Source organism: Phacochoerus africanus, chromosome 7 (genome assembly GCF_016906955.1).
Source record: "Phacochoerus africanus isolate WHEZ1 chromosome 7, ROS_Pafr_v1, whole genome shotgun sequence".
Classification (NCBI taxonomy): domain Eukaryota; kingdom Metazoa; phylum Chordata; class Mammalia; order Artiodactyla; family Suidae; genus Phacochoerus; species Phacochoerus africanus.
This window is the reverse complement of record NC_062550.1, coordinates 72,533,549-72,559,598: the sequence shown is the minus strand read 5'-3', so window position 1 is coordinate 72,559,598 and position 26,050 is coordinate 72,533,549. Positions and strand designations below refer to the sequence as shown.

Below are 26,050 nucleotides of genomic sequence, written 5' to 3'. Positions count from 1 at the left end.
CCCTAGAAGGCAAGAAACTGACACCAGAGCACACCGCTTTTATATCCCTGTGAGCTCCCAGAAAGTGTTATGCATATAAATATTTAAAGAATGTGACAAGTGGTATTTAAATGTTTTTAAGTGGTAAAAATACTTTCAGAATTCATCCATATTCCTCTATATTGGATCTCATAAGTTTCCTAGTGGGTCAATAATTTTAAGTCCTTGGCCCTTTATCTCATAACTCATAGTACAAAAGCTTAATTTATTTTAGAGATTTAAGATACATATCCAAATAAGGTGATTATCACAGCCAATCCAACTAGAAAGACTAAAACATGAAGAAGCCAAGGTACATGTTAGGCTCATAAATCTCATGAGATTCAAAATTCGTAAGAGGGGAGAGGAGGAGTAGGGCAAAGTGGAAGACCTGGATGCAAAAAAAAAAAAAAAAAGAGGGTAGGAGTGTCTGTCGTGGCGCAGTGGTTAATGAATCCAACTAGGAACCATGAAGTTGTGGGTTCGGTCCCTGCCCTTGCTCAGTAGGTTAATGATCCGGCATTGCTGTGAGCTGTGGTATAGGTCGCAGACACAGCTCGGATCCCACGTTGCTGTGGCTCTGGTGTAGGCTGGCAGCTACAGCTCCGATTAGACCCCTAGCCTGGGAACCTCCACATGCCACAGGAGCAGCCCAATAAATAGCAAAAAGACAAAAAAAAAAAAAAAAAGAGGGTAAAAGGTGACTAAGAATTAACTGAAGAGTTTGAATTAGACTACTGTTTGTTTCATAAATCATGTAAGTTTGCTGGAGATGTTCTGTAAAGTTTTTAGAAGAACAAATGCAGTCTTTAAGCATGACCAAACCTGGGCCTGAACCTATCACGAAGAGCCTGAGCCAGTGTATTATAATACTGAGGTTATAAACTATGCTACTGATGCCCATCTTAACAAGCAAACAATGCTACTGACTTAGATTTATTTATTTACAGCTCACAAAGCTGTTTCACACTCATCATTTCATTTTGTTCCATATGCTAACATTTATTGCATATGGACTCAATTAAAAAAAATTTTTGGAGGGGGGGGTGGCCACACTGTGGCATACAGAAGTTCCTGGGTCAGGGATCAAACCACAGCAGTGACAACACCAGTCTTAACCTCTGTGCCAAAAGGAGAAACCTGAATTAAGTCAAATTCTGTACCAGAGAATTTACATGTGGTATCTCCCATATCTTTCACTTTACAGATGTGGAAACAGACTCAGAGATTAGGTGACTTTTCCAAGGCCATTAGTCTGTTGCTAAAAGCAGCTGGAACAACGAACTGTCCAGCTGATTGTGTTGCTAAGAAGAATAAAAGATAAAGTATTCGGGGAGTTCCCATCGTGGCGCAGTGGAAACAAATCCCACTGGGAACCATGAGGTTTCAGGTTCAATCCCTGGCCTCACTCAGTAGATTAAAGATCCGGCATTGCCATGAGCTGTGGTGTAGGTCACAGACGCGGCTCAGATCTGGTGTTGCTGTGGCTGTGGTGTAGGCTGGCAGCTACAGCTCCAATTAGACCCCTAGCCTGGGAACCTCCATATGCCGTAGGTGCGGCCCTAAAAAGACAAAAAGACAAAAAAAAAAAGATAAAGGATTTGGGACTAGGCTTCAATTTGCTCTAAGATTCTTAACAGTAAAAAGGAGTGAGATGGGAGATGGAAAGTGAGGCTTCAGGAGGTCCCTGGTGGCACAGCAGGTTAAGGATATGGCATTCTCACTGTAGCCGCTTGGTCGGTACTGGGGTGTGGGTTCAATTCCTGGCCTCAGAGCTTCCACATTCCACGGGCAGTCCAAAAAAGTGAGACTTCGGAGTACCATTATCTGTTAATCAGAGTTAAACTTTATTCTGTTTCTTCAGAAAATGCTCATTGGTCAAGCTTTTATGAATACTACGCTGTATTACACCAAGATAAGAAAAAAAGAAAGAAAAGAACCCAATACAAACAAAACAGCTGCAGGAAGGAGCAAGTAACTAAGAGGTGCTGAGTGTGTGAATAAATGTAGAAGTCCTACATAAATTCAACCAGGTACATTTTCAGCAAGGAGAGCAGATTTAAGATCTTTAAAAATCTCTGAGGACCACCCCTGGGCATCTATACAGAGAAAACCATGACTTGAAAAGATACCTGTACTCCAACATTCACTGCTGCACTATATACGTAGCCAAGACATGAAAACAACCAAAATATCCATCAACAGAGGAGTGGATAAAGATGTGGTACACATACACAATGGAATATTACTCAGCCATTAAAAGGAAAGAAATAATGGCTTTTGCAGCAACATGGATACACCTAGAAAATTATCATGCTAAGTGAAGTTAGTCAGTGAGACACCAATGTCACAGGCTGTCACTTACTTGTGGAATCTAAAAAAAGGACAAAATGAACTTCTTTGCATAACAGATACTGACTCACAGACTCTGAAAAACTATGGTTTCCAAAGGAGACAGGTTAGGGGTCGGGGGGATGGGCTGGGTGTTTGGGATGGAAATACTATAAAACTGGGTTGTGATGATCATTGTACAACTATAAATGTAATAAAATCCATTGAGTTAAAAAAAAAAATCTGGAGTTCCTGTCGTGGCTCAGTGGTTAACAAATCTGACTAGGAACCATGAGGTCGCAGGTTCGACCCCTGGCCTCAATCAGTGGGTTAAGGATCCAGCATTGCTGTGAGTTGTGGTGTAGGTTGCAGAGACGGCTTGGATCCCATGTTGCTGTGGATCTGGTGTAGGCCAGTGGCTACAGCTCCAATCAGAACCCCTAGCCTGGGAACCTCCATATGCTGCGCGGGAGCGGCCCTAGAAAAGGCAAAAAGACAAAAAAAAAGTCTCTGAGCAGCCAGAAGTGGTGATGAGGAAAGAAAGAAAATACTGAGTTTTTCAATTCCTACAGGTCCTATATAGGTTCCAAGACACCTTGCCCCAAATATCTACATTAAACTTACTTCTTTTATTGAATGAATTATTAAGCCTACAGTGTTTGTTGGAAAAGAAACTCATTTTCTGTTTAAATTAAACACGTACTCTATTTTTCTCTTTTTAAAAATGTTTTCATAAACTAATTTAAGTACTGGCATAAAATAATTTATTTTTAAATTTGCCAAGACTTCTTCCCAGTAAACAGTTTGAAACTACAAAAGAAGTACAATGGAGACTCAACTTCACGTGCTCCAGGAGCAGACTCAGACATCACTAACTCCCAAAAGCAATGAGGCTTCACCAAGCAGAGTAGAGGAAAGGTATTATGTGCAGAGCAAACAGCATAGACAAGGCAGGGAGTGCAGGGACTGTTCAGAAATCAAGAACAGGGGGAGTTCCCATTGTGGCACATCGGAAATGAATCCGACTAGGAACCATGAGGTTGAGGGTTCAATCCCTGGCCTTGCTCAGTGGGTTAAGGATCCAGTGTTGCCGTGAACTGTGGTGTAGGTCAAAGACATGGCTCAGGTGTGGTGTTGCTGTGGCTGTGGCGTAGGCTGGCAGCTGTAGCTCCGATTCAGCTCCTACCCTGGAAACCTCCCTATGCCAAAAGTGCAGCCCTAAAAAGCCAAAAAAAAAAAAAAAAGAAAGAAAGAAAGAAAGAAAGAAAGAAAGAAAGAAAGAAATCAGGAATGGGCAAGTTCAAGATAGGCTCAGTAGAAAAAAACCAATCCTTAGGCTGACTGACTGGATGGGGAGGGTCAGTGATGACTAGACAGAAAGAACTCAGGTAAACCAAGCTTTTTGCTCAGGCAGCTGAGTGTACAGAAGATGTCATTCACTAAGATGAAGGGGTGACAAGGGGAGAAGCAAATTCACAGGGGAAGAAGAATTTGTTTTAAGAAATGAAGTCTAGGAGTTCCTGTCGTGGCACAGTGGTTAACGAATCCGACTAGGAACCATGAGGTTGCGGGTTCCATCCCTGGCCTTGCTCAGTGGGTTAAGGATCCGGCATGGCCGTGAGCTGTGGTGTAGGTTGCAGATGCGGCTTGGATCCAGCGTTGCTGTGGCTCTGGCATAGGCCAGTGGCTGCAGCTCCGATTAGACCCCTAGCTTGGGAACCTCCGTATACCATGGGAGCAGCCCTAGAAAAGGCAAAAAGACAAAAAAAGAAAAGAAAAGAAAGAAAGAAATGGAGTCTAAAGTGACAGAAATGTTCAGCTGGCACTAGGACACACAAATCTGGAATTCAGAAAAGAATGAGCTTGAAAACAGAATGAGGTATTAGTAGGATTAAAAGTGATACTAGCATAATTATCAGTGTAACAAGAGCGGACAGGACAAAGAGATATACAGAGGAGGAGCAAGGATCAAAATAAAGAATCCAGGAGAATACCAAATATTAGATGGTAAATTCAGGACTGGCGCTGAACCCCTGGACTCCCAGTTAAATGTACTCACATCAGATCTCCTTCCCAATGGGAAAGCAATGGAAATTTTAAAACTCCCTATTTCTAAGACTTCACTTTCCCTTCAAATAATACTGCATAATTATGTTGCTTAAAAGCACCAAGTTTACTTACATGATACCTCAAAAGCAATTTTCTTTACCTGAAGAAACTGCTAACTTAATTGTTTGATACCTCTGGTCTAGAAATCCACCTCTCTTCCAGGAAAGGGATTTTTAAAAAACCAGTAATATTCACATGTTCCATGAGGGCAAAGATTTCTGTTTTGCTCATTGCTAAAAACTAAACTGCAACAGATACACAGTAGACATTCAGTAAAGGTTTCTTGAATAAATGAATGACTGTATCATTCTTTAGGGGAAAAAGAGGTAAAGGAATTAATATTATTTATAGGATATTTAATCACAGTTGGGCTTCTTATCAAGGTAGACCATATTAGTGCAATGTATTACTTGACCTATTTCATGATTTTAATGTTTATGTTGCCTCCATTTTTTTCTTCCTTTTTTTGGGACCACCCTCACAGCATGCAGAAGTTCCTGGGCCAAGGATCAAACCCACACTACAGCAGTGACAACACTGGATCCTTACCCGCCAGGCCACCAGGGAACTCCTTGCCCCTAATCTTAAAACGGCAAACAAGCTGTGTGAAACAATATAGTAGTTCCTCAAACTGATAAAAATAGATTTACTCTATGATCACCAACTCCACTTCTAGGTGTATACCCAAAAGAATTGAAAGCAGGGCCTTGCAGAGACCTTTATACATTCATGTTCATAACAGTTATTCACAATACACAGAAGGTGGACCAGCCCAAGCAAGTGTCCTTCAACGGATAAACAGCTAAACAAAATGTGATCTATACATACAATAAAATATTCTTCAGCCTCAAAAAAGAAGAAAATTCTGACATAAGCTACAACCTGAATGAACCTGAGGACACTATGCTAAGTGAAATAAGCCAAACACAAAACATAAATACCGTATATTCCACTTACCATAGGTACTTAAAAGTAGTCAAATCCATAGACAGAAAATAGAATGGTGGTTGCCAGGGGCTGAGGGGAAAGAGGGAACTGAGAGGAACTGTTTACTGGGTAGAGAGTTTCCTTTTTGCAAGAAGAATTCTGCAGATGAATGGTGGTGATGGCTGCACAACAACATGGATGTACAACATGACAATACCCTTTAAAATGGCTAAGATAGGAGTTCCTGTCATGGCTCAGCAGTAACCCACCTAGTACTCATGAGGAGGCTGGTTCAAACCCAGGCCTCACTCAGTGGGTTAAGGATCTAGCACTGCAGTAAGCTATGGTGTAGGCCACAGGTGTGACTCAGATCCCACGTTGCTGTGGCTGCTGGCGAGCTGCAGCTCCAAGTGGACCCCTAGCCTAAGAACTTCCATATGCTTCAGGTGTGGCCCTAAAAAAAAATTAATACATAAAATAAAATAAATAAAAAATAATTGAAAAAATAAATAAAATGGTTAAGATAGCATATTTTACATTATGTATATTTTACACATTTTTTAAATGGGGGGCAAAAAGTTACACTATAGGGTTCCACTTATGTAAAATTATCGAAATGACAAAAACATAGAAATGAAAAACAGATTAGTGGTTGTCCAGAGTTAAGAAAGGTGTGGGAGTGGGAAGGAAGACTGCATGGCTACTACTTAAGGGAGACAGTCTTAGGGGAGACACGACTGATCTGTATCTTGACTACATCAATGTCAATATCATGTTGTACATAGTTCTGCAAGTTTTAAAACTGGGAAAAACTAGGCAAAGTGCATGGAAGATCTCGCTATATTATTTCTTACAACTATATTTGAATCTACAGTTATCTCAAAATGAAGAGTTTAATTTTTTTTAAAAAAAAGCACGCAAACCCAGCTGTAGTTTTAAACATAATACTTGATACCAGAAATTGCAAAAAAAAAAAAAAAAGGGGGGGGGGGGTGTAGAAAATCATGTACATAGTTTCCCAATAAAACATTCACACAATAATGCCAACAGCACCTGGGTGCTAAAAATAATATCCCTGAAAAAGCTCATCAATACATTTCACCAAAGGATGATAATAATTATGACAATAGTAACAGGTTCCTCAAAAAATTCAAAAGTTGACCATGACTCAACAATTCCACTTCCTAGGTATGCACCCAAAATAACTGAAAGCAGTTACTAATATCAAACTGATTCTTATGCACCATATTCCCAATAGCTAAAACATGGAAACAAGCCAAGTGTCCATGGACAGATGAATGGACAAACAAAATGTGTATAAGCATTCAGTGTAATATTTTTCAGCTGTAAGAGGGAATGAAGGAGTTCCCTTCACAGCTCAGTGGTTAAGGAACCCAACCAGGATCCATGAGGATGTAGGTTGTATCCCTGGCCTCGCTCAGTGGGTTAGGGATCCAGCATTGCTCAGAGCTGTGGTGTAGTTCCCTAGCCTGGGAATTTCCATGTGCCACAGGTGAGGCCCTAAAAAGCAAAAAAAAAAGGGGGGGGGGATGAAGTTCAGATTCATGCTACAACAAGTAGAACAGAAGTTACGAAGGATTAAGGGAGAACAGTGGGAATTATTGTTGGTGGTCAGTTTTTGTTTTAGGTGATGGGAAAATTTTGGAATAGATACTGATGGTGGTTATACAACACTGTGAATGTACTTTAATGTCACTGAAATATGAACTTCAAAACAGTAAAAATAATAAACTTCATATCGTGTACATTTTAGCATAATGAAAAATAGCAATACTGAAACCGAGCAGGGCCCTGTGGGGCTCCTGCACACACAAGCCACTCTGTGCCCCCATTTCTTGTTTTTAGGGAATAAGCTTCAGCCTTCAAGACCTTCCATGAGTTCCAAAGGGAAGGTTCAAACAGTTGCTCATCAGGGAAGGGAGGGAATGCAGAGACCAGGGAGAAACAATCAGGAGACAACAAGTGCAGCCTTGCGGCAGGGTCCTAGTTCCTCTTCAAGGAATATACATAACAACATCTTTCAGCTCTTCAGCAAAACTAAAACCCCCAACAAGTAGAAGACGTTAACTACTTGATGAAGCCTTCTTCTTCCAGAAAGGAGGACCACCAGAACCAGTCCTGGGGCCACTAAACACCAGCTCTGAAAAAGAATGCAAGCTTGCCTCTACTCTGTTCCTTATCTGCAGCCCTATTCTCCACTCCCAAAACTATAAAACCACCTCCTAATCCCAAAGGGGGCACAGTCTTTAAGGCATTGCCTGCTGTGGCCTCCTTTGCCTGGCAAAGCAATACAGCTATCTTTTTCTCCTTCACCCGACTCTGTTTCTATTTGGCACCAGCGACAGAGGCTGAGTTTTGGCAACAATACCCACTATAAGTTATATGTATTAAGTGCTTACTATATGCCAGGCACTGTGTCTTTTACTTAATATTTAAGAATAAATTCATTTAAAGCTCTGTGAGATGGGTACCATAAGAAGCCCCAATTTATACATAGGAAATAAAGCAAGACAAGTCAGAATAATTAACATACAACTAGTAATTGGTAAGCTAGAACTTTAACCCAGTCAGTCTCGCTGCTGAGGCTCTTCACCTATACTGTTATATAACTTTACTAAAAATGACTAATATGGGTGAAGGGGTAAATTTACTGTCTTATTTTGGGAACAAATGAGAAGAAATAAAATTATCAGAGTTCCTGGAGTTCCCACCTTGGCGCAGCAGAAATGAATCACACTAGGAACCATGAGGTCGCAGGTTCAGTCCCTGGCCTCACTCAGTGGGTTAAGGATCCAGTGCTGCCATGACCTGTGGTGTAGGTAGCAGATGTGGCTCAGATCCCAAGTTGCTGCGGCTGTGGAGTAGGCCAGCAGCTACAGCTCTGACGTGACCCCTAACCTGGGAATTTCCATATGCTGAGTGTGCAGCATCCCCTCAAAAAAAAAAAAAAAAAAAAGACAAAAAGTTAAATTATCTTTAAAAATTGGGTGAAAAAAGGAGATAGAAATGTCTTTTTAAAAACATGCTTAATTTAGGCCTCACAGAGTCCAAACTCATTAAAAAAATAAAATAAAATAAAAGTTTTAGTAACTGTAAAAGAAGATAATCAAGGCAATAGCTTTCAGGAAAATATACTATCGTACTGCGTCTCTCTCTAATAAGCTTTTTATTAATGTAAAAAACACACTTGGGAGTTCCCACAGTAGTTCAGTGGGTTAAGGATCTGGCATTGCAGCAGATGTGGCATAGGTTGCAGCTGTGACTCAGATTTGATTCTGGGTCTGGGAACTTCTATATGCCATGGGTAATAACACTCAGAAAAGCACACTAAGGACACAAAGTTGGCAAAGTATAAATGCTGTGTCACCAGCAACAAACAACATTCTGGCACCCAGAAGACCTCTTCCTCGTCACTGAAAAGCTTTTTCAAGTATTAATTTTAAGAGGTCCAACCCTTACTTTGTCAGTTAATGTGATAGATAGAAACCTTCTAGCAAGGTTCTCTAAAGGCTTGCCATGTGCCGTGGACCTCACAAATTTTAAGGACCAGTGGTGTAATGTCTTTGTGTTAGCCGGGACACAGCAAGTGGGGCGCAGTAATCTAGTTCTAGTTGCACCACTTTCTAGTTCTATAATTATTCAGTGGTAGAGAAGAGACTATAAAATATGTCCCATGATTTTGTTGGCTTCCTCTAAGGTGAAAGTAAAACCAAGCAGGACCCTATGGTTTCTGGGCACAAAAGCCTGGATCCCCCATTTCTTGTTTGTAGGAAATGGGCTTCATTCAGCCTCCAAAGGGCAGGTTCAAACGGTTTTAATCAGCGAAGGGAGGGGATGCAGAGATAAGGGAGGAACAGTCAAGAAACAACAGTGCAGCCTTGGGACAAGGTCCTGGTTCCTCCTCTAGGGGTACACGTGTCTTTAAGCTCTTCTGCAAAAGTAAAACCCCCAACAAATGGAAGATGTTAACTACTGGACGAAGTATTCTTCATTTCAGAAAGAAGGTCACGGTGTGATCATCTCAAGGACCACCAGTACCAGTCCCAGACCACTGAACAGCAGCTCTGAAGAAGAATGCAAGCTTATGTCTACCTTGATCCTTATCTGTGGCCCAAACTGTAAGATTCCTTCCTATCCTTTCCCAAAAGAGGGCACAGTCTTTAGGGCATTAGCCTGCTGTGGCCTCCTCTGGCTGGGGAAGCACTAAAAGCTATTCTTTTCTACTTCACCAAAAACACTCTCTGCGTTTCTTATTTGGCACCAGCGAACAGAGGCTGAGTTTCCGCAACAAAATTTGGAGGGCTCATTGTGAAAGTTGTATAATGACATTATTCCAGTGCTGTCTATCTTTCTGCACTGAAGCATGCATTTGGTACATGGTTAATAAGATTTCTGGCAAGAAGCTCATGTTCCTTTTTTTTTTTTTTTGTCTTTTTAGAGCCACACCCACGGCATATGGAGGTTCCCAGGCTAGGGATCTAATCAGGGCTGTAGCTGCCAGCCTGCGCCACAGCCACGCCACATCCGAGCTGGGTCTGCAACCTACACCACAGCTTACGGCAACGCCAGATCCTTAACCCACTGAGCAAGGCCAGGGATCAAACCCACAACCTCATGGTTCCTAGTCGGATTCGTTTCCACTGTGCCATGATGGGAACTCCGCTTTTTTTTTTTTTTTTTTTTTGGTCTTTTTGCCATTTCTTGGGCCGCTCCCGCGGCACATAGAGGTTCCCAGGCTAGAGATCCAATCGGAGCTGTAGCCACCTGCCTACACCACAGCCACAGCAACACGGGATCGAGCCACATCTGCAACTTATACCACAGCTCACAGCAACGCCAGATCCCTAACCCACTGAGCAAGGCCAGGGATCGAACCGCAACCCCATAGTTCCCAGTCAGATTCGTTAACCACTGCACCATGATGGGAACTCCCGCATGTTCTTTCTTGACTGGAAACCCAAGTTGTACAAAATGTTCCACATGGACACATGGGTACGCTATGCCTCTCGCTTACCTCTTCTTTCAGACTCCACATGAAGTAAAATATAGTGAATGCAAATCTGAAATATTAATGTTGCCGTGCTCTGTCAACACGTGCTGAATATAAATGCAGAGAGAGAGTTTGGGGAGAAGAGAAAAATAGCTTTATTGCTTTGCCAGGCAAAAAGGGACAAAGGTTGGACACTCTTAAAATTAATACTTAGAAAAACTCTACAGAAAAAAAAAAAAAGTGGAGTTCCTATTGTGGCTCAGTGGAAACAAACCCAACTAGTATCCCTGAGGATCCAGGTCGATCCCTGACCTTAGTCAGTGGGTTAAGGATCCAGCGTTGCCACAAGATGCAACACAGGTCCAGCTCAGATCCTGTGTTGCTGTGGTATAGGCGTCAGCTGCAGCTCCAATTTGACCCCGTAGCACCAGAACTTCCATATGCCATCAGTGTGGCCTTAAAAAAGTTTTACAGTGATGAAAGAGAAGGGTCTTAGAAACATAGACCAAATCTACCTCTTTCTCTTCACTCTTATTTCCTGGTTCAAGCCACCACCATCATGTCTCACCTGTCCTAACAGAACATCCAGGAAGGTCTCCATGGTTCCTTTTTTGTTACCCACCCACCCCACCCCTTATTGACAGGGGCAGAATAGGACAGTTACAGGTAGTTGCCAAAGTCCATAGATAGAGGGAACTTTGGGAGACCACTCTAAGTAAATGATAGCTCAAGAAAGCCATAAGAAGCAGGCTTGCTTAACTATAAAATCATAAATAAAATAATGATCTAAGATATGCCTCAGGTCACTAAACGAAAGATAAAATGAAACCTGCATTCAAGTTTAGCAACACAATGATCCATAGGACCAAGGACAGGAATTTAAGGGAAAGATAACATTCCAAAGTAGGAGACTCTCATTACATGGAAACCTGAGATGATGCAACATATTAAGCATATGTTACCACCCTTCTGCTGACTTGAATAAGCACAATGACTCTCCTGGTTTGACCTCAAAGGGTCAAATACTCTCTTACCCAATATGAAGGAGGAGCTAGTGATGTAAGCCAAGGCAGTTTTTTCCCACTCCCCTACTTTCCTTGGATTATAAAAATGTAGCCCACTTAATTCTTTCCTGACAGCTTGTATCCCTCACAAGCGTCCTAGCTTACTAAATCTATTTCTTGCCCATCACTTGGCCTCTTGCTAAATTCCTTCTGTGCTGAGACACAAAGAACCTGTGCCTCAGTAAGTCCAGACATCAGGTGAGTGATTCTAATTTAAAAAAATAGAAAAATTAAAATTAAAAAAAAATGGGTTTAAGTCCCAATCTAGGTTTAGGCTGGGTTCGAGCCAGAGGTTTCTGGGCTTCATTATTCTCAGAATCCAGTCCTCAAACAGCCGTCATAGTGATCTTTATCAAAAGGCTTTGAGCCTACATCTAAGAAACCTCTTATGCTGGCTTACAAAACCTTAAATGACTTAGCCCCATCTCTGGCCTCATTCTGTACCACTCTCCCCCTTACCGCTGTTCCAGCCGCAATGACTTCTAGTCCCCTCTTCACACTGAGGAGCTCAAAGGGCTCTGAAAGCTCAAAGGTCTCTCTATCACCTGGTTCCTAAGGCCTGGAACGCACTTTGCCTGAATCTCCCCAAGGCTGGGCTCCTTTTTCACATGCAGATCTCAACTTAAAGGTCACCTCAAAGAAGCCTTCCCTATCCACACAATCTCAGTCACTCCTTATCACATCACCTTTTAATTAATCTTTTTCATAGCACTTATCTATTTGTTTAATACTGGTTTTCTCCCACTACACTGAAGGGACATTATGTATCTTCTTTACCCCTATATCCCAGCACCTAAAATAAAATAGTTAATAGCGCAGTAGGTGTATTTAGTAAATATCTGCTGAATACATAAGTGGGGAATTCCTACCCACACTTCAAGAGTAAGTTCATGGGCAGAAACTAGTTTCCCAGACTTCCCCAGACTCCTGATACTAACTCCTTTCTTCTTATTATTTACTAATATTTCTATTATAGTACTTGTCAGAATTTATTGTATTTGTCTTCTGCTCCTCAACTGCAAAACTTCTCAGGGTCAGGAGTTCCCATTGTGGCTCAGCGGTAATGAACCCAACTAGCATCCATGATGATGCAGGTTTGATCCCTGGCCCCATTCAGTGGGTTAAGGATCCAGCATTGCCATGAGCTGCGATGTAGGTCACAGACATGGCTTGGATCTGGCATTGCTGTGGCTGTGGCATAAGTCGACAGCCTCGGCTTCAATTGGACCCCTAGCCTGGGAACTTCCATATGCCCAGGTGCAGCCCTCAGGAGCAAAAAACAAAACAAAACAAAAAAAAACAAAGAACCTTCTCAGGGTCAGGGAGCCTTTTTTGGAATCCATTTTTGTATTCACAACAAGCATGGTCTGGGATATAAAGGAGGTATTTAAAAACCTTTGCTGATGATAAGGAGGAGGAGTGGGATGACACGAAAAGCTATCATGCAATGAGTGCTTAACTACATGCAAAGCACACAGAGAAAATTTCCCATGGATTATCCCTTTAAAATCCTTACAACAATCCTAGGTGACAGGTCAACTGTTTCTTCCATTTTGGAAATGACAAAACACCCAGAGAGTTTATAAATAACTTGCCTGAGATAACTACAGTAATAAGCAGCAACCTAATCTATCTAGTCAATCTAGTCTACTTGACACTCAAGTTAATGCTCTTACCCACAACCTTCTACGTTAGCATGAACCATAAGCTATTCTCAGGTAAATGCATGATAGATAGCACTTAAATGACAAAACCAGGAGTTAACACCGACAGTACACTGTACTTTACAGCAATGTTGAAAATACAATATTAAGAAATAGTCAAGAAACAGGGAGGAGCATGGAGCTTTGCTCCATACCAGAAGCAATAAAATAATTAAAATTGGAATTCTTCCCAAACACTAACATGTGAGTAGAAAAATGTCAATTTAAAAAACCTGATAACTGGGAAAAGAATAACTGATAAAATGGGAAAAGTTCCCAACATATGTTACTAACTGAAACAGCCCTTACGAAATGGTAAAGTTATAACTGAGAAGGAGCAACAGCTAGATTTTTTTAAGACAGGCACTATCACACTTTCATGTTCATAAAACCTTAACTGCTATAAGAACAAAGACACATTTCAAATCAAACTGCGGTTTACTTTTTTAAGGATTATTTTGAAGCTATAAAGGCTGGCAACACTCTGTATCATTTACACTACTTTTCTTTCCCAGCATTAGGTAGGGCAACTTTTAAGTCAAGTCACAAGGAACCTCTTCAAACTTAACTGTCCCACCCTACTGACTAACTCTGAGAAGAAACCAGGCAAATTTTGTGAAGAAGAGTTGGGGAAAAAAGCAGCGAAAGCCTACCTCTCAGTCTTGAGACCTACTTCAGAAGCACAGTATTACCGACCATCACTAACTATAAAAATGCCAGATAAGGTGAGCTCTGACAGGTACTTTCACTTAATTGTAACAACCTGCCTGTTACAGATAGTATTACCTCTACTTACAAATGAGAGAACGGAGGGTAAAACTACTCAAGGTTATAGCAGTCACAAAATAGAGAAGCAAGAACTACCCAGGTTAGGGCCCTCTCCATTACACAACACTGCCTCCCACAAAGATTAAGTGGTCCCATTCTCCCAGTTATGATGTCATCTCTTTGAAGGGAGGTGAACTGCTGCTTAATACTTACTGGAGCCAACTTTAAACCAGGCTAAGGAGTCGGTCTTTCACCTATCGTCTCATTTAATCCTCCAGCAATCCCTATGAAATGGGGTCACTGAGGCTAAAGAAGATCAAATAACTTCAATGACACAAACTTAAGTGGAAGACTATGAATTCAAATCTGTGTGTGTCTAACTCCAAAGACTACACCTTACCACTACTTTACGGGGCTTCATTAAAGACACAAATAGTGCATTACAGCCATTGGTCACACTCACAAATAAAAAACTTTTATAAAAAAGACATTATACAACTTTTAGAGCCACACTACAATGGTTGTTTCCATTTCACAAAATCTATAAGTAACCCTGAGTTTCTAAAATGAAGAACAGTACACAATAATGCAAACGTACATTATACAAACAACAGTCCTGAAATGTTAGAGAAATCCTGATGAGTCCAGGGCAAACTGTCATACCTACACTGAACCAAAATATGTAAAATAGAGACTTCCTTCCACAAATATGCCCTATCATACAACCACACTCTTGTTCCATCTATTTCAGGCATAAAATATGTCCAGGTAAAATATCTGACTGCAGAGTCAATGTTTCAGGCAAAATCAAAAACCCCACTTTAGTAAAGACCTTCCTCTGTAAGCAAATAATAATCATTCACGGCCCTAACTCTTCCTACATAATATTCTCTACAAGTTTGTTTTCTCACAATGCAATAGTTAGAAAATCCAAGCAAGTGGTTAGTTATCCCTCTCGATATCATAATCCGAAATCTAGAAATAAAACTTGTTTCTACAACTTTTCTCAGTATCTCTCAATTCCACTAAAACACAGAGCCTTCTTTCAACCATCAATATAAAAAACAAGGAATGGGGGAAGCTTAAAATATATAACTATCTGCAGACCTCACAGCAACTCTTCTCAGACCACAAATACAATAAAAACCCTTTCAAGTGGAAAGGAAAATAATTTTCATCTTAAATTAAGTGATTTATAGCAGTTTCCATAAGACATTTCAAAAAGCTAAGACTCAAATTTATATGCATAATTCTCCTAAAATCAAAATTGAAGGTCTCTAACTTCAGAATATATATGATAAATAGCAACTGATAACTAAATACACAGAACTATTCTAAAGTTTCAAATATCAAGAAGTCAACTGAATATCTCCTTATCTAGTTTCCAAAGTGTGTAGATAGTAACCAGCAATTCAAAAAGCCAGCAATCTGTTTCCTCATCAAAGTTTATCCTCAAACTGTCTGCAACTCGCCTCTATTAAAAAAGCAGCTTAGTGGGAGTTCCCATCGTGGCTCAGTGGTTAAGGAATCCGACTAGGAACCATGAAGTTGCAGGTTCGATTCCTGGCCTTGCTCAGTGGGTTAAGAATCCGGCGTTGCTATGAGCTGTGGTGTAGGTTGCAAAGGAGGCTCAGATCCCACGCTGCTGTGGCTCTGGTGGTGTAGGACGGCGGCTACAGCTCCAATTAGACCCCTAGCCTGGGAACCTCCATATCCTGCGGGAGCAGCCTTAGAAAAAGCAAAAAGACAAAAAAAAAAGTAGCTTAGAGAAAGAAATGACATTTTAGCAAAATCTACAAAATGTGCTAGATCTATCTCCTCCTTTAGGTTCTTTTTTTTTTTTTTTGTCTTTTTGCCATTTCTTGGACCGATCCCTCGGCATATGGAGGTTCCCAGGCTAGGGGTCCAAAATCGGAACTATAGCTGCCAGCCTACGCCAGAGCCACAGCAATGCGGGATCCGAGCCGCATCTGCGACCTACACCACAGCTCACGGCAACGCCGGATCGTTAACCCACTGAGCAAGAGCAGGCACCGAACCCGCAACCTCATGGTTCCTAGTCGGATTCGTTAACCACTGCCCCACTATGGGAACTCCTTCTTTAGGTTCTTTTTCTGTATCAAGTAATCCACCAATTACCCTGGCCCAAAAGTCACAAACCAACATGTGCAGCAGCCTGATGAAAGACAAAAAGACTGTTATTGTGCTGAGACAGAAACTGCTTAAAAGATTTACAATTCAAGTTTTAAAACATACTGTTAAATGGTGCTGCAGTAACTGGCTATGCATATAAAAAAAAATTATGCTTCACATCATACACACACAAAATTTTTTTTCAGGCAAATCAATATCTAAACGTAAAAAAACGAATTTCTAAAACTTTTAGAAAGAAATACAAAGACCTGAATGGCCTTGGAGTATAATAATTTCTTTTTTTGGACATGCCCGTGACATGCACAAGTCCCAAGGCCAGGGATCAAACCTGAGCCACAGCAGCAACATCAGCTACAGCAGCTAACACCACATGCTGAACCCCCTGAGCCACTGGGAAACTCGTGGAATAGATTTCTTTTCTTTTCCTTTTTTCTTTTCTTTTGCTTTTTAGGGCCTCACCCATGGTATATGGAAGTCTTCCAGTCAGGGATCGAATAGGAGCTACAGCTGTCAGCCTACACCACAGTCACAGCAACATGGAATCCAAGCCACGTCTGCGACCTACACCACAGCTCATGGCAACGCTGGATCCTTAACCCACTGATCAAGGCCAGGGATCGAACCTTCATCTTCATGGATACTAGTCGGATTTGTCTCCACTATGCCACAACAGGAACTCCCTAGATTTCTTAAATAAGGCACAAAGGACACAAACCAGTAAAGAAAAGGGTGATAGATTTGATAATCACTTCTATTCAACAAAACCAACCATATAAAAATTTAACAAAAAAAAAAAAAAAGGAGTTCCCATCGTGACTTGATGGTTAACAAATCCAACTAGGAACCATGGGGTTTCGGGTTCAATCCCTGGCCTCACTCAGTGGGCTGAGGATCTGGCGTTGCCGTGAGCTATGGTGTAGGTCTCAGACTCAGCTCAGATCCTGCGTTGCTGTGACTCTGGCATAGGCTGGTGGCTACGGCTCCGACTGGACCCCAAGCCTGGGAACCTCCATGTGCCTCAGGTGCCGCCCTAAAAAAGACAAAAAAAAAAATTAACAGATAAGCCACACAGACTAGGAGAAGATATCTGTGATTCACTTAACAGACATAAACAGGTATGCAACAAACTCCTAAGAGCAATTTTAAAAGACAACCCAACTGGGATGGGGGAAGGAGGAGAGACAAACCAGGACAGACACAGCTAGTTCAAGAAATGGAAATCTGAGGTCACTCAACATTCGAAAACATGCTCAATCTCATAAATAATCAAGAAAAAATTTTAGGCATTCCCGTCGTGGCGCAGTGGTTAACAAATCCGACTAGGAACCATGAGGTTGCGGGTTTGACCCCTGCCCTTGCTCAGTGGGCTAAGGATACGGCGTTGCCATGAGCTGTGGTGTAGGTCGCAGACGCGGCTCGGATCCCACATCACTGTGGCTGTGGCGTAGGCTGGCAGCTACAGCTACGATTCGACCCCTAGCCTGGGAACCTCCATATGCCACGGGATCGGCCCAAGAAATGGCAAAAAGACCAAAAAAAAAAAAAAAGAAAGAAAAAAAGAAAAAATTTTAGATAACATTTCACCCTTATCTGATTTGTAAACATGTAAAAAATCTGGCAATGTCATGCCATGGATCTATAAGGATTTAGATACAGCAAATTCTTTTTTTTTTAATTAATTAATTTATTTATTTTTTGTCTTTTTGTCATTTCTTGGGCCCCTCCCGCGGCATATGGAGGTTCCCAGGCTAGGGGTCAAATTGGAGCTGTAGCCACTGGCCTACGCCAGAGCCACAGCAACGCGGGATCCGAGCTGAGTCTACAACCTACACCACAGCTCACGGCAACGCCGGATCCTTAACCCACTGAGCAAGGGCAGGGATCGAACCCGAAACCTCATGGTTCCTAGTCGTTAACCACTGTGCCATGACAGGAACTCCTTTTTCTTTTCTTTTTTTTTATTAATTAATTAATTAATTTTTTTTTTGTCTTAGATACAGCAAATTCTTAAGAGGTCTCTTGTGGCACAGCGGGTTAAGGATCTGGCATCATTATCATAGTGGCTCAGGTTGCTGCTGTGGAATGGATTTGATTCCTGGTCCAGAAACTCCCAATGCCACAGGCATGGCCAAAACAAACAAATTCTCATATTCTTCACACTAAAAAAATGCAAAGTGTTAATACTGGAGAGCAATTTGGCAATAATTCCACTTCTGGGTAACTTACATCAGATAACTTCATTTCAAACTTAGTAACCACATACACACATACACACACAGGAAAAAATGGAAACAACCTAAATACCTATCAACACGAAAATAAACTTAAACTGGCTCTGTTCGTATAACAAAATAATGTAACTATACAATAGATAAAAGTGATGACTGTAATTAAAACGAATCATATGAAACTGCCATTTTGAGTAAAAACATCAGCAATTTCATGAGCCTAAAAAACATATTTCATGAAAAATAAGTTATAGAATAGGTAGAATATTGTTTACATAAAGTTTGAAAATACTCAAAACAAAATTATGATTTATGCCTATGTAATAACTCATAAAAACGGATATCAGAAATGTCAACACCAAATTGAAGACAGTGACAAGTAACCCAAGAAGGTGCCTCGACTACACATGAAAGTTGGTTAGGACTCAGCACTTTCACCACTGCAGCCCGGGTTCAATCCCTGGTCTAGGAACAGAGGTCCCACATCAAGCCGCCGCACACCATGGCCAAAAAAAAAAGAAGGGAAGTGTGGGAAAATGTTAAGATTTGACATAGCTGTACAGAGGATTTGTGAATGTTAATTTTATCGGTCTCTGTATTCTCCTATATGTTTGAAGTATTTTAAGTGAAAAAAGTCTGTGTTAGCCAAATAAAACACATATCTCCACCTTTCTTTAAAAAAAAAAAAAAAAAAAACCTTCTCTAATGCTCAATTTAATCAGCTCCTTAGAACCTCTCAAGGGAAGATTTATCCCTGGAAAATTGGTCTTATTCCTCCTTCCAGTTCAGTGCTATGTATTTTACCATATTCCATTTTTATCTCTGCTGCCAAGAAAATTCAAATCCAAATCTTATTCTTAGTCACTGAATTATGCTGCTACTTGGGAAAAGAATATAGGCTTCCTCCTTTTCTTCATTTCTCTTTCATATACATGTACTTTTTTATTATACTTCTGGATCTTTTAAGTTACATAAATTCTGGAATGACATAAAATAAAAATAAATCAAAAGAAAATTAAAATAACCCTTCTCTTTCACCACACTAAGGAGTTTTTACTGCCACTACCTCTTCCCTGTCCAAAGGAATGGGTGTGCAGATACAACTATGCATACATGTTCACTAAACTATTTCCAGACATGTAGGATTAAAGTGAAAATGCAACCACTGAAAAATAATTAGCTGTTATACTAACAAAAAAATGCATAAATGTGAAGTTGGACAAAATTTAATAAGCTAATTAATTTTGTCTCAAGACCACGATGTTTTATATGCTTTGTGTTCCTGTGCATGGATATTGTGGAAAATGCAAGGTCCAATAAGCATATGAACAGTGTAAGTCAGATATAAAGAAAATTCTATTTTTATGATTTTTTTTTTAAAAGACTGAAATGGAGTTCCACTGTGGTTCAGTGGGTTAAAGATTTGGCATTGTCACTGCAACAGCTCGGGTTACTGCTATGGCACAGGTCCAATCCCTGGCCCAAAAATTCCCATATGCCTTGACCAAAAATAAAAAGACTGAAATGTCCTTTCCCACAGGTATTATTCCCATCCTAAAGATCTTCTGGCAGTTTCATGAATTTAGCATCCCTTTTCCTTCTGTCTGGACACTCCCAATGACTAAGCCGAGCATACCACTTCTCCAGCACGCATTCTGGCTACACATGGTATGTTCCAATACAGAAAATTCAAACCAAAGCCCCTAATTAATCCATTCCTTAACTTCCAAAACTGAATAGCAAATATGCTTATTAAATAGGTTATTTCCTAACAAACAGGTCCTAGGATATCAACCAGTCCTGTTTATCTCATTTTATTTTATTTTTGTCTTTTCTAGGAATGCACCAGCGGCATATGGAGGTTCCCAGGCTAGGGGTCTAACTGGAGCTGTGGCCACCAGCCTACACCAGAGCCACAGCAACGCCGGATCTTTAACCCACTGAGCAAGGCCAGGGATCGAACCCGAAACCTCATGGTTCCTAGTTGGACATGCTAACCACTGAGCCACGACAAGAACTCCTACCTCATTTTTAGAAATAAAGGATAATATAGAGAATGTGCACCAATGTGACCACTTTGTGCTTCAATGTTTTGAGTTCACATTTCACAAACACTTTAAAAAGGTCATTTTTAACAAAGTTAAAGCACTTTACTCAGCAGTAAGCCCAGAACACAATCCAATTTAAGTTTTAAAGAACATAACATTTACGCACCACCAGGATTGCTACAGATATGAAAAAAGTCATATTCTCCTTATCCTTAAGAAATATACGGTCTACTGGGCAGTCACACAGATTCTTTTTAACAAGGGTGGCAGAGTCATGCTGCTTTCAAGGCTCTATCTAAAGGAGTAAGTCTAGAAAGAACAACTATAGAATAAGTCCTGCCTAAAATAATTCTAAATCAACTTCAAAAGAATGCTATCCAAACAAAACATCTCCAAGAAAGACAGAATGCACTGCAAGAAATGTGTAACTCCCCATCGGATAAAGATTGGGGGGGGGGGAAGTTCACAATAGCATGGAGAAGCTAGACCTTTCCAGTACAAGTTTATACTGTTGTGACTTTTCTGGACGGCAGTCAGGCAATATACATCAAAAGGAAAAACATGCACTTCCTTCAATTCAGTGACTAGACTCTTAGTTACCCTAAAGCGTCATCAGCATGCAACAACTGTCCACACAATACATATTTGCAATATACAATAAATTTAAACAATCTAAATATCCATAAATAGAATGCTATTAAATTATGGTGCACATACTCAATAAAATATTACAAAACTAAAGAATGGAGTAAATGCAAATGTATTGACCTGAGATGCCATCATGAATGTTGATTTTCAACGCACACTACTATCAGCCAAGATGGCGCCAACTGCCAAGCTCCCAAGTGCTACTTCCAGTCACAATGGGAAGCAAGATTCCAAGCCACAGCCTGAGAAGGACTGCCTGGTGTCAGCAGTGTGCGTCTTCTCAGAACTGCTCAAGGAGAACCAGTCACCAGCAACAAGTCCAGCAGAAATAAACACTCGCTGCCCAGCTACCAGTTAAAAGAATTAATAAAGTGGACCCTCTGGTCTATGCTGAGGAGTTTCCTCAGCAGAACATTCACTACAAATCCAATGTGGAGATCTGCAAATTGATCACTGTATCAACCAAACAAACTCAGCAAAGAAATGGCAAAGTTGGTGATGCTCATAGCACAGACTGGTCACTGCCACCCAAAACATCCAGACAACTTTCCTCAAGAACTGAAAGACCTGCTCTCCCACAATCATACCATCTTGAATGCAGATCTCCCAATAATATTTTGCCATGCTCTGATCTTGCTGAGAAGAATCTCCTCAATCCATCAAGGCTGCTAGAGCTCTTCTTTGAACTTCTCTCCCTTGCCATATGAGTTTCTGAGACTTTATACACTCATTTTGTGACTGTAGAAAATAAAAATGCAAAAAGCAAGAATAAAGTGAATATAGTATTGCAGAATTGCATGTACACATGTTAAGGGACAGCAAAGGAACTGCAGCCAAGATATCTTTGGAAGTGATAACTAAACTACAGAAGAAACATCCGAAATTATGCCAAAACTGTCCATGTCACCACAACCGTATGCCTTTCTAAAGTCCCCAAGGTATTAGCTGCTGCCTTGACAGTCTTCCAAAGGAAAAGATGAACAAGAGGACTAGAACAGCAACTCGCAACTCGGAATGCTAATGCAGTATCCACAGGAGAGAGACTCCAAACACATGAAAAGAAAGTTATGAAAGTAATTCAGAAATGAAGAAAAAAAAATGGAATTGTTTAACTTTCAGCTATCTGTCTGACTCATGAGCCCTAGGATTTTGCAGAAAAACTACTAAAGCAGCCAGAGTTATAAGGGAATGTTTGAAGATGCTGCTCATGAATCTTATCTCCAGATTGCCAAGAATTGATGAGCTTTTTCTCCCTAACTTCTATCCCTTCGTGCAACGGTTTCTGCAGCAGCACCAAAGAGAAGTACAAGATCATTCTGCTTACTGTACACACTTCTGTTCACTCAGTGATCCCAGAGACCATTCAGTTGCTGCTCATGACCATGGCCACCCATTTTGTTATGACAAGAACTCTGGGAGATCAGGACTGTAGTAGCAAATGCTCTGACAGAGATAACAGCTCAATGACTGAAAAACTTCCTCAAGACCTGGCCCAGTACAAAATCTACAAAAGGACTTTAACTCAGTTTGTATGAAAACTGAATCCACAGATACTGCAGAAGGAACTCCTCTGTAAGACTACCAAGGCCTTAACAAAATCAAGGGTGGAATAATATGGAAAATTGGAAGTTCTACAAGTTGATGAAGAGGATTCTGAGAAAGATAAAGATGGGTGGGGGGGGGGAAGATACCAGTCTCAGTGAGGAGGAGAAGCATGCTGACAGTAAGCAGGCTGATGGCCACCACTCTTGCAATGAAGAACAGCAAGAAATCTCCAAGAAGCTGAATGCCTTCATGGAGGAGCCAGACCATCCAGTTAAAAAATATGTGCTTCCCAAAGTTTCCGTTGTGGCTCAGCGGTTAATAAACCCAACAGTCATCAACGAGGACACGGGTTTGATCCCTGGCCTCACTCAGTGAGTTGAGGATCCATGTTGCCATGGGCTGTGTTGCAGGTCACAAATGCAGCTCAGATCCTGTGTTGCTGTGGCTCTGGTGTGGGCTGGCAGCAACAGCTGTGACTGGACCGCTGGCCTGAGAGCCTCCAAGTGCTATGGGTAGGGCCCTTAAAAAAGACCAAAAAATAAAATACAACAAAATAAATATAAGTGCTTCCCAGACCTTCCATATGTGGTTCAGCAGGCTAAGGATCCAGCACTGTCACTGCAGTGACATGGGTTTGAGCCCTGGCCCAGCAACTTCTGCATGCCACAGGTGCAGCCAAAAATAAACAACAAAAAATCACTAACAGATTCTATAAGGATAATTACAAAAACTCCTGTAAGTGCTGTCATTCTAGACAGTGTTTACTTTCAACTTTACACTTTTCTGACATATTTTAATTTTCTACATTGTATATGTATCATTTTTAATACAAATAAAGTAGCAGTCAGCAAACTTTTTCTATTGAATGCCAGAAAGTAAATCTTATAGGCTTTTCAGGCCACAAGAGTCTCTGTCCCAACTATTCTACCATTACACCATAAAAGCAACCAAAGACAATACCTAAATGAAAGCATATGGCTATGTCCTATTAAAAACTTAATTTATAAAAATAAACAGCTGGCAGGACATGAACAGCAAGCTGTGAAGTTTCCCAACCCCTGAAATAAAGAAGGAAACAAAACTGTTTTCATTTTGGAAAACAAAATGTGATTTATACCAAAGAAGATATATCAACTAAACTGCCACTGCGGATGCGGGGGGGGGGGGGGGGGGGGAAGGGGGGACAGGGAATCTGTTTTTTTTTTTTTTTTTTTTTTTTTTGGTCTTTTTAGGACTGCACCCAGGGTATATGGAGGTTCCCAGGCTATGGGTCTAATTGGAGCCACAGCTACTGGCCTATGCCAGATCCGAGCCTCATCTTCGACCTACACCACAGTTCACGGCAACACTGGATCCTTAAACCAGTGAGCGACGCCAAGTATCAAACCCGCAACCTCAGTGTTCCTAGTCGGATTCATTTTGGCTGAGCCAAGATGGGAACTCCAGAATGTGTTCATTTAATCTACGCAAGTCTGGAGACAGAAAAACACAAACTCCTTTACTTAGGCTCTGGAAATCCTCCTTCCATCCTCAGTGCCCCAGGAAGGGAAAATGTGCTAAGAAATCTTAAATCTAGCTAGGAATATACACTGGTGTGCAGGCATTACAAATAGAAGCTAAAAGAAAAACATCTTTCATATTTAAAACAACTTGAAATTTCTTCAAATTTCATAACTTACCACCAAATAGCTGCCACCACACCTGTGGCAATTACTCACAATTACTGATGAAATAATTTTCATTTTGGATCATCACAGTCATCACTGACAAATTTGTGAGAAGAGATGAAAACACCTATGGATAACTAACACTATTATCAGAAGTGAAATAGCTGAGACAAAAATTAGAAATAAAAATCTAGGGCATTCCCGTCGTGGCTCAGTGGTAATGAACCCGAATAGCATCCATGAGGATGTGAGTTTGATCCCTGGCCGTGCTCAGTGGGTTAAGGATCCGGCATTACCGTGAGCTGTGGTGTAGGTCAAAGATTCGGCCTGGATCCCTTGTTGCTGTGGCTGTGGTGTAAGCTAGCAGCTGAAACTCAGATTTGACCCCCAGCCTGGGAACTTCCATATGCTGCACCTGTGGCCCTAAAAAAAAAAAAGAAAGAAATCTATGAAATTCTTTTTTTTTCTTTTTTTCTTTTTTTTTCTTTTAACAGCCACACCTGCAGCATATGGAAGTTCCTGGGCCAAGAGTGGAATTGGAGCTGCAACTGACAGCTTACACCACAGACACAGCCACACCAGATCTGAGCCGCAGCTTGAGGCAACACTGGATTCTTAACCCACCGAGTTAGGCCAGGGACAGAACCCGCATCCTCATGGACACTATGTCATGTCAGGTTCAGTTCCCAACTCGCTGAGCCACAACTGGCAACTCCACAAATTGTGAAAGAATTAGAATCAGAGGGTGGTAAGAGGGGACACATAAGTGGCCTTTGATATGAGAACACTTCAAACTTCAAAACTGACAAACTTTTTGATCTCTGCCCCAAAATACAGCTTTGAGTTGGAGGAAACTATTTTTAACATTTCACTGGGGAGAGTTTTGTGGTCAGATCTGAAATGTTATGACAGATTTCTTGGAGGAGGGAGGAAGGGCTGTTTTTGGAGGAGATATGATGGTAATAACCTAGGGCTGAGAAATCCAGAGTCTAAACATAAAGACGTTAAAAGACCACTCTACTTAAAAAACAAAAACAAAAAACTAAAGAAATGCCAACAACCTGCATTGAAGTTAGCATGCCCGGTACAATCACAGTGGGACGTCTGACTCCTATTGGGCGACCCCACAAAGTTGTCAAACGCCAGAAGCCAACGTAAACATGGTCCAAAGCCGGGACCCAATGCGAGCTCTCACACGGACGCCAAGATCCACCGAAGCCGGTGAGCAGCAGCCCCAACAAGCAACACCGACGCAGGCAACCCAACGCGGTCCCGGACACAGGGCCCAGGATGCGGTCCAGCCAGCCATCCCTGCAGACAAGGACTGGGAAGGGTCCCTCCGCCGTAGGCACCGGACGGGTCTCCAAGTGAGCCCGCCCGGGAGTGCGGCTAGCCGAGACGCGAAGGGGCGCTGGGGCCGGGGGATCCCGGGGCCGAAGGAAGCCAGGGCTGGAGGTACCCGAGGCCGTCAAAGGTGGGTCTGAAGGGACCTGGGCTGAGTGGCGCCGGGGACCGGGCGGCAGAGCTGGGGACAGAGGAGCGCCCTCCCCTCCCGCCGCGCCGCCTGGACAGCAGCCCGCAGCCCTCAGCCCTCGCCCCCTGCGGCCCGACCTCCCTCCTCGATACGGCGCTCTCACTCAAGAACCTCACCAATGCTCGCCGCCGTCTCGCCGCGCGTCTCGGGCTCCTCGGAACCGCGGCCGCCGGGAGCCCAGGGTAGCGGAGAGGCCGCCCGCTGCCTCCGCCACCGCCACCGCCGCCACCGCTACCACCGCCGCTGCCGCCGCGACCCAGCGTCCGGGAGCTTACTCGCGCCGCAGCCGCCGTGA

The 26,050-nt window shown here is 41.9% G+C and overlaps 1 protein-coding gene and 1 pseudogene across 1 annotated transcript in view; one reads left to right on the top strand and one right to left on the bottom strand.

Annotated features, from left to right (window-relative positions):
• The window catches only part of ADIPOR2 (adiponectin receptor 2), a 51,488-nt gene extending 25,479 nt beyond the window's left edge, over positions 1-26,009 (bottom strand). The window contains exon 1 of the mRNA XM_047787901.1: positions 25,872-26,009. The gene's annotated coding sequence lies outside the window, so the exon portion shown is untranslated. The remainder of the gene's footprint in view (positions 1-25,871) is intronic.
• Positions 11,436-26,050, top strand: LOC125130430 (protein SDA1 homolog; annotated as a pseudogene).